This window comes from Camelus bactrianus, chromosome 35 (genome assembly GCF_048773025.1).
Source record: "Camelus bactrianus isolate YW-2024 breed Bactrian camel chromosome 35, ASM4877302v1, whole genome shotgun sequence".
In the NCBI taxonomy this organism is placed as follows: Eukaryota; Metazoa; Chordata; class Mammalia; order Artiodactyla; family Camelidae; genus Camelus; species Camelus bactrianus.
This window is the reverse complement of record NC_133573.1, coordinates 29,892,865-29,902,396: the sequence shown is the minus strand read 5'-3', so window position 1 is coordinate 29,902,396 and position 9,532 is coordinate 29,892,865. Positions and strand designations below refer to the sequence as shown.

Genomic DNA, 9,532 nt, shown 5'->3' with positions numbered 1-9,532 from the left:
TCTGCTTAGCTTCCAAAACATAGCTGCTTTTCTTTCCTACCCCCTTTAAAGGAAAATTTGTGAGTTTCTATCTTTCAAAATATCTTTTTCCATATTTTACAGTGGGAGTTCAAGAAAGGGCCAAAATAAATGTGTCATCCACTCCCTTTATATAAAAATCCTGCCTAAATTTTTTTCACTGTGCCACAACTCTCTCCTGGCCAAGGAAAACCCATGAAGCTCCAAAAATAATACAGGGGGCGGGGGGCATCCAGTGGAAGTGAAATTGGAAAAGTGTATGTTTAGGTTCTTAAAGAAACGGACACACTCTCAAACTCCTGAAGAAACGTAAAGAACTCTTACATTTAGAAACCTCTTCAGAAAGCGGGCAAAAGACATTAAGAGACATTTCACTGAAAGGGTATATGGACGGCAAAACACAGGGGAAAATGTTCCGTATCACTAGCTGTGAGGGAAACGCACGTTTAAAACCCTGGTCAGTTGTATTACACACCAGTTAGATCAGCTGAAATAAAAGACAGCACCAGCATCAAATGCTGGTGGGGAGGCGGAGAGTGACTCTTACACGTTGCTGGTGGGACTGTGACGTAGCACGGCCAACTCTGGAGAATGGCGTGGCAGTTTCTTTAAAAAGCTAAACGTAGATGAGCGATGAACAGACCGTGGTCCACCCACACCACGGATTATTACTCAGCTAAAAAAAAGTCAGCCATGGACACCCGCTCTTCCTTCCTCATGAATGGATCTCGAGATCATTATATCAAGTACAAGAAGCCAGTCTTACCAGTGTACCAGTCCCACTGACGCCGCGTGATCAAAATGACAAGAGGAGGGAAATGGGGAACAGAGGGAGGTTGCCAGGGTGCACAGGGGAGGTGGCCATGACTATGAAGACGTACGCAGTCATCTTCTGGGGACGCCGTGACAATGATCCCAAAGCAAGTGGCCAAAATCAAGAGGAATGTATCCTCTCCTAACTCTGGAGCCCAGGGGCCCAATGTCGTGGAGAACTGGGGTCCTCCCTGCCTCTCCCGGCTCTCGGGTGCTGCTGGGGTCCCTGTCACTCCTGGGGTTGCACACGCGTCACTCCAGTTTCTGTCTCCATGTCGTATGGTCCTCTCACCTGTGTGTGTGTGTGTGTGTGTGTGTTCTCTTCTTACAAGGATACCAGGCACGGATTTGGGCTCAGTCTAATTTACTGTTTTTCATGTTTTTTTCACTTGACTGTCACATACCTTATTTCTTTCAACACCTGGTCAGTGGGTTAAAGTCCATTTATCTGACAAATCAAGAATTGGTTGCCAAGCTGTGTCCCTGACTAAGAACCGTTCGGATCCTCCTGCCTCTGTCAGAAAAATCTAACGTTCTTGGCACTTTGGTGACCCTAAGAGTCAAGAGTCTTAAAATAAAACCTGGTTTTCCTTCAAAGCCACCCCTTATTTCGAGACCTGAAGGAAGGGCTGGAGGGCGTTCAGCTGGCGTGCTCACGGCAGTTCACGATGTCGGTCTGTCTCTGACGGTTACGTTCTTTGGGAGTAAATTGGAGCTGCCGGTTCAAGCTGGAAAGAAGATGGTTACCAACAGACTGACAGTCCCATATTTTCTCTCACCTGACTAGGCAGCCACTTAAGTGTGGACCTGATAAGGAGACTCGCTAAGTCTCATCGCGTGGGCGTCAAAGGTGTGGTCGTAGCAATAAACCCGCAGCAGCTTCCTAGGGAGCTGTCGCTGAAGCCCCGGCCGCCTCTGCCCTCGGCTTCTCCAGGCACAGGAGGTGGCGTCTCGTTACTGACCAATGGGCAACCTGGCAAGGGCCTTCGTCTGTATCAGGGTCGTACAAAGGGTTGAAGCCTTACTGGGCTGTTTTCCTGGGCGCTGGTGATCTGATTGTGCAGCCAAACTCAGTGTGGAAAACGGAACACTTTATGAAGTTCATACATTTTCAAAATTGCTCCCACAAGGATGCTTTCATTTTGTGTCAGGACTGGAATGATGGCTTCTCTCTGTTCCAGAAAACTTTGGCGCTGCCGCAGTGAAGAGGAAAAGCTGGCGTCGCAAGGCCACTGACTGTAGCCCATTTGCATTTCACGAGGGAACACGTGCCAGTCCCTTTGCGGTGGAGAAGAGAGCGGTGAGGGACAACTCTCTGCCGTGTCTCCCCATCGGCCTTCCTGGTTTGCGGACCCGCCGGCCTGGCTGCGGCAGCAGGATTAAAGTGTCACGTCCCCCAGCGAGCTGGTGACTGCAGCGCTCCTCCACGGTCTACACGTGAACTCGCTTTTCAGTGGATGGAGCAAGTAGCCGATAGAAGTATTGACATTTTTACGGGGTTGTTTTTGGAAAAGACTAACACGCAGTTCTAAATTCAACATACGGTGCCGGTCAAGCTGTGCTCCTACATGTAAAGTGCCTGGACGGCAACGTGCGCGTTCTCCCCGCCGGCACGCAGAGCGGAGCCGGGCTCCTTCCGCAGGCCCCTCCATCGCCCTCCTCGGCGCCCGGCCCCCCTGCGGGGGCTGATAAATCTTCCATCCCCTGAAGATTGTTACAGCTCCTAACAGTCTTCTGACATTAGAAAGGAGCAAGGCTCCACGGCGCAAAATGCATCCAACAAATGAAGCCACATAAATAATTCAGGTTTCACAGTTTAATTTTTATGGGGAGTCTTTTCATTGGTTCTGTTGTTTATGGAGCACAATAAGGGCTGTTGGCTTAGCCTGCAGTAAATAAAGGGGGACGTTCCGACACCAAAAATGTCAGTGTTGCTGCTGCCTGTCACTGTTGGCAAGTGCTCAGTTGTCCAACTCCAGCCAAAGGTCACACGCACACTCATAAAGACACATCCAGAGAGGCAAGTACTCGCACACACACCCCTCACAACACACACACACAAATCTGCCTTCTGTTGTTTATAAAATTAGCGAATCTGCTCCTTTTCTTATCAAAAATACTTCCCTTTCATGAGCCTAGAGCAGATCCCATGTATCTCTGTCTGTTTTGAAATAACCTGTGCTAACTTGCGATCACCAGGGAATATTTTTAAGAATCTTCTGGCTCTTCACATGATGACACAGTTCCTCTGTGTGCCAAGGACTCGGCCCAGTGTTATGACGCCCTTGTTCTCAAGGAGTCAGTCCTTCATAAACATGTGAGCATTTACGTGGAATAACAGAAAAGCTTCCAAATAATGCAAGAGCTAAGACAGCACACAATTGGCACAGGAATAAAGAAAAGTCTGCTTGACGAGCAACGTATAAAAATTCACATTGCGTTTACAACGCACTTGCTGGACACAACGCTTAGAGGTGGGTATACAAGTCTGCTGTCTGGACACAATTTCTCAAACTTCAGTTGATTGAAGGCCAGTCTGAAAACTTAAACCTATTTTGAGGCTTAGTCCTTTTTATAGAGAGCTGAGTTGCTTTTATTCAAACATCTTACGATGCCCTGCACAGGGCTAAGCATGGGGAGGGGAATCGGGGAGAAGAGCGGACACACCTCCCGCCTCCTGCTGAGTGAGGTCTGGTCTGTCCGAAGGACGGGAGGGAAGGGGACAGGACTGGCACTGCCATTCCTGGACATCTGCTCTAGGACGCCAGGCGAAACCTTTACAGACATGTCTCACACACACACACACACACTGGAGGACCTGAAGCAAGAGCTTATCCACTCTTGCTCTCGCGTGGGAGGGCTGCTGGGCCTTCTGCTGGTCTTGCGGTGCCACCTGTGAGTGTGTGTTCAGCCGGCAGCTGGGGGGCTGGGCTGGAAGGTCTGAGAAGGCCTCCTTCCCATGCTGGGGCCCCGCCTGGGGCCCTCGGTCCCCCCACATGCCTGTTCTCTCCGGGAGATGAGGTGGCTTCTTTCCACGGTGCTCAAGGCCCCAAGAGTGACTCTGGATCTCCCGTGAGCTTGCCTGAAATGCCACAGGGTCACTGCTGCTGCATCCTGTTGGCCAAACCAAGTGGCAAGGTGACTGAGGGGAGGGGAGAGAGACCCCCCCAGAGGAGGCGGGAGTTGGTGGCGGCCATCTCTGGGGGACGCGCACCCACCCACCTCCACAAACCATCCCCGCTGGCCCCACGGTAGTCTCTCAGAGGAAGGGGTTTCATTACTATCTTTGTAAAAAGAAGCTTAGAGAAATGAAGAAATTACTTAAATACCTAGAGTTCTTTAAACACTCTTGAGAGTATCTGTTAAGAGTAAAGGAATTAAAATGAGCCACACTGGCGAATAAATGCTGCTTCTGCAACTTACCCCCTGTGAAACTCAGGGCAGCGTGTTTATTGTTCCTGCGAAATAGGAACAATGACAGCGACCTCACGTGATCACTTCCAGGGCCGAGCTAGGCGGCCTCAGCATGACCGCTTCGCATGCTCTGCCTGGGGGGCAATCAGCACTCGGGGGGCGTCACCGAGGGTGCTACTGATGGATTAGAAGAGGAAATCTGAATTCTGCGGTCTGAGAGGAGAAAAAATGATACATTAAGAATTGCCAGCAGAGGTCTTTAGGGAGAGAAACGATTGTTGACTGGGAAAACTGAAAACACTTTGGCTACTGCAACTGTGGGAAATCACCTGTAGGTCATTGACAGGAAGGTCCAAAGGGGCTGAGAGAGCCACTGTCCTTTGTCGGGGGGGGAGGAGGGGCAGCTGGGGGCTGGCTGGACGGGGAGCCTGAGAAGCCGGGGGACTGGGGGCTCCTGGGCGCAGAGCGGGGTGAGGACCTGTAGAAACTAAGGGTAACGTGGGCCTTCGTCACCCTCCCTCCCAGCCCTCAGCTTCACCCGTGGTCCCTCTCCAGAACCCTGCCTCAGTCAGAGCAGCTCAACCCCCTGGGCCGGTTGAGGTTAGCTCCCGCCAATGTCCTGCTTTCTAGCTCTCAAAGCACTGGGTTTTTTTGTTTTGTTTTGTTTTTTTGTTTGTTTGCTTTTTTGGGGGGTGCACTGAACAGGGCCAAGAGCTGCTTTTCCTCCTTAATTGGCCCCTGGGCCTCGAAGGGTGCATCGTGGGTTCTGGGTAAACGTCTGAGGAACATTTGGGAGGAGAAAAGGGCTTCACTTTGTTTTCCCAGTTTTTAGGTAAGGGCCTAAGCGCAAGCAACTCCACCGTGTGGGTCACTTTAAAGGGAAGTAACGAAAGTCCGTGTATTCAGTATTTCAGTGAACGGGGGGCAGGGGGGCAGGGAAGGGAACAGCTGGAAAACATGGTAAGATTTCAATAGAAACAAGAAATTCGAGTTCCTACAAAAGCGACCGCAGCTGCTACGGGCGGCAGTGGTGGTGGCCGGGCAGACTTTTTTGGTTAGTTTATTTTTTTTTGAACCGTATTTGGGATGGCGGCGTTGAATCTTCCTAATTTCAGTATCAGGAAGCGGGACTTCCCCGCCACTGGGCAGCTGGGCCGCTGGGGTTGTCCTCTGGGCCACTAAGGACACGGTGCATGAAGATCATCGACTTTACGTGCAGCCAAACAACGTAACCTGAGAAAAAGGACGTTGATTTGGTGCCTAAAGCTCTGAGCTCCAGGCCCAATTTGTCATCACTTGGCTCTCAGATTTGGAAGAAATTATGTGAAGTCTCTAAAATAAAATGTCTTAATTCAGACAAAGAAGAGACTAGATGTCCTGTGAGGGTCTCCCCCAGACCCACATCCTTCCTGGCTTTCTATGCAAATACGTAGACAGCCCAGGTACCACAGCGATCAAAAATCAGAGTGGGGGGGAAAGGACAAAAATTAACACAGCGTATAGAGAGCTATTGCCAAGCCAAAAGAAAAAAAAGACAATTCAACAGATATTGGGGGAAACTGTCAACAATTACCACACCGAGAAATTAATAAAAGATCTGAAACGGCCAACCAACAGTGGAAACGGGTTTAATCTCAATAGTGATGAAAGATACTGGAATGCAAAGGAAGGCGACAGGCCGACGTTCACTTACTAAGTTGGAAAATATGTTTTAACAGCCTGACGTGAACTGTTCCAGCACACTGCTGGTTGCACAGCCTCAGAGTCTTCTGAGAGGTCAGTTTGGCAGTGTTTTTTTTCAGCGGAGCTACAGGGGATGAAGCCCAGCCCGGTCCTCGCACGTGGTGGGCCAGGTTCCCTCAAGGCCCTTGGGCACCCGCCCCCATCCGAGCGGAGCCCTCCAAGTCTGTGCACCCTGCCTGGCGCGTCCTCCCTCCTCCTGAGCCAGTGGAGGCTGCGGGGAGTCAGGCTGCCGAGAACCCACAGGGCCACATCCCACCACCACGTCTCCACTGCCGCCGGGGCCGGGCCGGGCCGGGCCGGGCTGGGCCGGGCTTCCTGCAGAGAGTCCCAGGGCACCCGCGCTCTGCACACCTCCTCCATCCTGTCAGCTGCCGCCTGTCAGCGCAGAGGCCAGCGTCACCCCACCTGTAAACGCCTGCTTGAAGGCAGAGACGGATAGAGCCTGGAATCTTCCTCCCTGAGACCCCTCACCACTAGGCTCCCCCTGGGCCGCAGACAGGAGAGGCCCCTCCACCCCAGGGGGCTGGGCGGGGACGCGCTCCAGCAGTCAGGGCGCAAGGCCATCGGCGTGTTTCTGAGTGTGCACCTGCGTCCCTGTGGCCTTTGGGTTCCCAGATCCCCGAAGGGCCTTCCTGGCCTCACAGCGCTGTCTCTCCATCAGCTGTGCGAGCCTCTTCCTCCTCCAAAGGCCAGGCTTCCCGACTCAACGCCGACCGAGACAGCCACGCGGCTGCGAGTCACGGCCTGAAGCCAGGGCAGCGGGGGCCGGCCAGGTGCCCCTCAGCCAAAGTCCTGCTCCTCTGTCGGGCCCTTGGGATAAGAAGGCCCCTAGCCAACCACTGCAGTGGGCCACAGAACAGGCGCCACACAAAGCATCAGAGACCATAGCTCCTAATCCCAGGGTTATTATTGTGGACAAATAACTAAATTTTTAAAAGCAGTTTTTCCCCTTTTCTAAAGCAGAGTAAACTTATGTTTCTCCTTTGATGAAGTTCATAAGGGTTGAACTGATCTAGGTCATTACAAGGCAATTTGAAAGTTGCCACACCCAACAATACAAACCAACCTGGCTTCCTGATAATACAGAAAAGCAGGGGTCCGAGTGGCATCTGGGTAGGAACGCAGAGTCGCGCATCCGACTGTCCAGGTGACGTCCCAGCTTTGTCACTGCCCGCCGTGCAACTGTAAAGAAGCTAACGGAACTTCCGGCCTCAGCTTCCCCCGCTGTAAACGGGGTGACAGAACGTGTCTCCGAGGGCTGCTGGGATGACTTAGAGCGAGTCTGCGCCCGCTCACGGCAGCGTCCAGCAGGCGCAGCCCTCGCGGTGTCAGCGGTGGCCAGCCCTGCCCGTTGGTATCAGGGCACCGCGCTGCCCGTAAGTGTAACACAAAGCACAAGTCGCATTTATCACCGCAAAGTGAGGAGAAATACGGCTGCCACTTTGATTTCACAGTAACTGGTGAGGAAACAGACATTATTCAGATAGAGAATAAAAGCCACCAGACGGGTTTTTTTACCGTACGTTACTTCAACGCCCTGGTACATGGAATGTCAAACACGTAAGATACTCCATCTTCATCTGATGCAAAACAGGAGTAAACCGCACAATATCTGAGTGTAGCTTGTAAGTTACGGAAGAAATCGTGAAACCGTAGTCTCGCTGAGTCTCCAGGAGAACTTCTGGAGGTAAGCGGTGCAGGTCAGGTTAACAGACGAGAGAGCCGAGATCCCCGGAGGGTGTTTTGCCCCAAGATGAACACAGCTGTTCCCCAGACTCACTTCTCCCCAGAAACTTCCAAGATCAGTGCAGTGTTTGGACTGAGAGCACTCACGGAGGAAAAGCCGGCATCTCAAGTTACAGGGTTTACGTCAGACTAAGGAGGACACCATCCCTGTGTGTGTGTGTGTGTGTGTGTGTGTGTGTGTGTGTGTGTGTGTGTGTGTGTGTGTGTGTGTGTGTGTGTGTGTCGGTCGAGTGGAGCAGTGGGGGGCTGGATTATTTTTAAGTAACACTGCCATGGAATGATTTTTATACGCTTCCGTGGTAAATGATGGGTTGATTCTACACAATTAACCATTAGCAGGGAGCAAGCTGTGAACAGTAACATAAGTAACAATTCATTGCTTTTCTACTCTCATCGGGGGTGGGGGTGCGTGTCTCATGCACCTTCCCTGCCGCACCCCAGCCCCTTACTCACTGAGGAGGTGGGAGCAGCTGCCCCGCCCCCAGCTCTCAGGTTTGCGGAGGCGAGGGACAGGGGTCCGAGCTGTCCCAATCAGAGAGGAGACCTGTGGGAGTGACCCTCGTTACAAGATGCCCCCAGGGACACGCTCTATTGCTGTCATCCTATCAAGCCCCCTCTCCCTATTTTTTTGCTAGTCTGGAAACCTACTTCCAGACCAAGCAGGCAGCCTGAATGGAAGTAGTGAGAAAATTAATCAGCAAAATCTTCTGAAATCGGGCACCTGCTCTTCTTTACCCCCAGGTGCTGGCAGGGAGCAGTGACTACTTCCCGTGAACAGCTGGCTCAGCGACCTACTGCACGCTGGGAAGAGGGGGTTCAAGAAGAAACAGCCTGGGTCTGGTCTCAAAAGCTTCTTCATCAAGGATGTCTGTGCTGTATTTTTTTTTTTTTTGAAAGGGAAATACTGCAGAAGAAATTCACGTACAGTCTTGATCTACCAAATGCATTCTGCAAAGATGTCTATGCTCTGCAGGAGAGCACAAAGGAATACGCAGCTTCTGGTTTGTCCTGAGCACCTGCAGATGTGACTGGGATATGCAGCTAGCTTGTCAGAGCAGCAGGCAACTGGGGTCCGGAGGCTGGACGAGGCCCAAGCCACCCTCGAAGAACAGACTCCCCCATCTCCCCAGGGAGGGGACGACCAGGGTGCAGCAATGAGGAAGGACAGCCGCCGGGCGGGGAGGCTGGGCGCAGAGACGCTGTGCTGTCACTGGGCCAGCTGGGCCCCTGGGCTCCAGGGCACACCCTGGGACCCTACCAGGAGCACATGTGGGGCCGGGGCTGCTAGTGCTGGAGAGGAAGCTGGACCAGTAATGGGGCCTCCCCAGGCCTGGTGTTTCAACACACCCACGGGCTTGCAAGGACACAGCCCCAGGCAGGAGGGCCAACACACAGCATTGACAGTGCAGCTACAGCATCGTCCCAGAGCGTGGCGTGACATTGGATGGAGAGACTGCGTCTGGATGCCATCGTGCTCTGCCTGGTTTTCCTTTGGAATATTGCAAATGAGAATGAGGACATAGCAATTCTCCTACCTGCAATGCAATAAAAACAGAAAACAACTTTCACCAAGGTGACACTTTCTTGTTGTTTTGGATTGTAGTAGACAGACAGTTAGACGCAGGTCTAGGAGCCAAGGGCAGCGCTCCGTCAAGCCACGACGGAGTTTGGATGCCTTGGTTTTACGTGCTGTCCTTTTAAATCTGTGCCAGATAATCCTTGTGAGTCCCTAGCTGGCTCAGGGTTGCTGTCTTGGTCCCAACAGGCTGCTCCAACAGAACGCCGCAGACTGGGGCTT

General features: G+C 52.3%; 1 long non-coding RNA gene across 1 annotated transcript; it reads right to left on the bottom strand.

The window, feature by feature from the left end:
* Positions 1-2,632: 2,632 nt before the first annotated feature.
* On the bottom strand, positions 2,633-9,265 carry LOC141576036 (uncharacterized). The gene is made up of 3 exons (XR_012504254.1): positions 7,055-9,265; positions 4,255-4,458; positions 2,633-3,945 (listed from the first exon to the last, which is right to left on the bottom strand). It is a non-coding gene; the product is annotated as an uncharacterized LOC141576036 (long non-coding RNA).
* Positions 9,266-9,532: the final 267 nt, after the last annotated feature.